We start from the raw sequence: 3737 nt of genomic DNA, 5'->3' as shown, positions 1-3737 counted from the left end.
GCTTCAGTGCGCTACACCTTTCTCTACGTGGATTCTTCCTGTAGTCATTCTGTAGGTTTTTAACCAGAATATAGCGCCGGAGTAGACTGCCAGGTACCGCTCTGGCAGACGCGGCTGCAAACAGCCAGACAAGCAAAGAGCCTCCCTCTCTCCCTCTCGCTCTCTCTCTCCCTCTCTCTCTCTCTCTCTCTCTCTTCTTCTCTCTCTCTCTCTCCCTCTCTCTCTCCCTCTCTACTCCCTCTCCCCCCCTCTCTCTCGGCTTTTCTCTTATTCTCTCGCTGCGCTCTCATCTTTCTCTCTCCTCTCTCTCTCTCTCTTCTCTCTCTCTCTCCCTCTCTTCTCTCTCTCTCTCTCTCTCTCTCTCCCTCTCTCCTCTCTCTCTCTCTCTCGTCTTCTCATCTCTCATCTCTCTACCTCTCCTCTCTCGTCCTCTCTCTCTCTCCTCTCCTTCTCGCTCTCCCCCATTCTCTCTCTCTCTCGCTTGCGCATCTCTCTCTCTCCTTCTCCCTCTTTCCTCTCCCTCTCCCTCGTCTCTCCCTCTACCCCTTCCTCTCCTCTCCTCTCCCTCTCTCTCCCTTCCCTCTCCCTCTCCCTCTTCTCCTCTCCCATTCCCTCCTCTCGCTCTCGCTCTCGCCTCTCTCTCTTCTCATCCCCTCTCTCTCTCTCTCTTTCTTTCTCTCTCTCTCTCTCTCTCTCTTCTCTCTCTTACCTCTCTCTCTCCCGCTGACCCTACCTTCACCCCCCACTCCTTCGTTCCTTTCTACCGCACGTAATTGTAAATCCTACTCTTCCATGACCCTTGATCTTCCATACCAAGAGTATACCCTTATACTGAAATAGCGTTTAACGATCGCACAACATGACATCAGGATTAAACGTGCTGATTAAAGTCTCTCTCTCTCTCTCTCTCCTCTCTCTCTCTCTTCGTCTCTCTCTCTCTCTCGTCTCTACTCTCTCTCTCTCTCTCTCTCTCTCTCTCTCTCTCTCTCTCTCTCTCTCTCTCTCTCTCTCTCTCGCTCTCGACTCTCCTGTCGCTCTCTCTCTCTCTTGCTCTCTCTCTCTGCTCTCTCTCTCTCTCTCTCTCTCTTCTCTTTCTCTCTCTCTCTCTCTCTCTCTCTATCTATCTATCTATCCTATCTGTATCTATCTATCTATCTCGCCTCTCTTCTCGCTCTCGCTCTCGCTCTCCGCTCTCGCCTCACTCTCCCTCTCCTCTTCCCTTTCTTTCTCTCTCCCCTATCTCCCCTTCCCCCCCTTCCCTCTCCTCTCTCCCCTGGCTCTCCCTTCTCTCTCCTCTCTCTCTCTCCCTCTCTCTCTACTCTCTCTCTCTCTCTCTCTCTTCTCTCTCGCTCGCGCTCTCTCTTCTTCTCTCTCGCGCTCGCTCGCTCTCCCTCTCCATTTCTCTCTCTCTCTCCCTCGCCACCCTCTCCCCTCCCCCTCCCCTCTCTCTCTCGCTCTTCCCTCTTCTCCCTCTCCTCTCTCCCTCTCGCTCTCCGCTCTCACCCTCTGTCTCTCCCCCCCCCTCTCTCTCTGTCTCTCTCGCTCGCTCTCTCTCTCTGTCTCTTCGTCTCCTCTCTACTCTCTCTCTCTCTCTCTCTCTTCTCTCTCTCTCTCTCTTTCTCTCGATCTCCCTCTCTGTCTGTCTGTCTCTCTCTCGCTCTCTCCCCCTCTCTCGTTCCTCTCCTCTCTCCTCTCGCTCTCCTCTCTCCCTCTCTCCTCTCGCTCCCCGCTCTCTCCTTCTCTCTCTCTCTCTCCCTCTCTCTCTCTCTCCTCTCCTCTCTCCTCTCTCTCTCTCTCCCACGGCGCGACGCCCCCCTCTCTCTCTCTCTCCCTCTCTCGCTCTCTCTCGCTCTCTCTCTCTCTCTCGCTCTCGCTCTCGCTCTCTTCCGCTCACCCCTTCCTTACTCTCACTGTTTCGTTCTTTCTACCGCCGTATTGTAAATCCTTCTCTTCCCATGACCCTGATCTTAATACCAAGATATACTACTATACTAATAACGACCGCACACATTGACAATAAGGATTGTATCTAATAAAATACACCTTCACGGTTGCAAGGCACCGTGTAGACGCGTAGAGAGTAGCAGGATTGTCTATAAGCATGACACTGGCCTATCAAACACAAGGCATATGTCAACACTGCTGCTTCGGCAGGCTTTCTCAAGCCAGACGAAAAGAAAGCCGACCTAACTGTGGCTGGCGCGCAGCAGCCGCGCACGTGTTCGCCAGGAGGGCGAATCAAGTAACGCAAGACGTGCAGAGTTGCGTCAGCGCTAAGTACTGCGTAGTTCAGTAACCATGGAGGCAGGAGGCAGACACGTAGACGTATGCGGGGTGGTCCTCTTCCGTCCGCACGCACGTACACACGCGCGCAGCCGCGCACACGTACGCGCACGCACAGCGCACAGTCACGACGCGCGCAGCCGGCACACGTAACGCGCAGCACACGCAACGTACACACGACGCACAGCGCGCACACCTCGTACCGCGCACGCACAACGCACGATACACACACGCACACGTTACGCGCACGCAGCCACGCACAGCACGTACGATACAGCGCGACAGCGCGGCACACACACGCGCGTATACTCACGCGCACGCACACGCACGTACACACGCGCGCAGCCGCGCACACGTACGCGCACGCACACGCACGTACACACGCACGTACACACGTGCGTATACTCACGCGCACGCGCACGCACACACACGTACACACACGCGCAGCCACGCACACACACGTACGTATACTCACGCGCACGCGCACGCACACGCACAGATACACACCGCGGTATACTCACGCGCATCGCAACACGCACGTACACAACAGCGCGCAGCCGCGCATACGTACGCGCACACGTACGCGCACGCCCACGCACGTACTCACGCGCACAGTCGCGCGGACGCACACGCACGCACTCACGCGCACAGCCGCGCCCACAGCGCGCCAAGCAGCGCGCACACGTACAGCGCACGCCACGCACGATACACAGTCGCGCACCACGTACGGCGCACGCGCAACAGCCGCGCACACGATACGCGCACACCACGTACGCGCACGCGCACGCCACGTACTCACGCGCACAGCGCGCACACGTACGCGCACGCCCACGCACGTACACACGCGCACACGTACGCGCACGCACACGCCACGAAACACGTACGGCGCACGCCCACGCACGTACACCCACGGCAAGCCTGCGCCACACGTACGCCGCCGCACACGCACGTAGCATACGCGCACAGCGCGTACACGATCCGCGCACCGCACGCACGTACACACGCGCCACAAGCCAGCGCACGCGCACGCGCACGCGCCAACGCCCACGCATGCATTCGCGTGGGTTTCTTCTTGCCGACTTACTGAAGCCATGAACAATATCTCACTTCAGTAAGCAACAGAATTCCTACGTGCCCCACCCTACGTGTACACGCCACATAATCGTATACCGTATCAATAATATCCAAATACCAGTGTATCTCCAATTTAACAATACAAGTTAGAACAACAATATTAAAAGAATAATGAAGAAAAAGCCAAACAAAGATCAACCCTTGTAGCGTAAAGATATACCGACAGGCCGTCGAACCAAGTAAATGGCTAATTCTATAACGATCGCAAGTCTGTTTAGCTATTAGTATTCATATATCAAACAGTGTATGCGAAATCTATGGGTGATGATGGATGCATCTTTAGCGCCGGCGCTGTGCGCACATAAAATGTCTACGTGTGA

This window comes from Priapulus caudatus, unplaced genomic scaffold, assembly GCF_000485595.1.
Source record: "Priapulus caudatus unplaced genomic scaffold, Priapulus_caudatus-5.0.1 Scaffold373, whole genome shotgun sequence".
Classification (NCBI taxonomy): Eukaryota; Metazoa; Priapulida; class Priapulimorpha; order Priapulimorphida; family Priapulidae; genus Priapulus; species Priapulus caudatus.
This window is presented reverse-complemented; position numbering follows the sequence as displayed.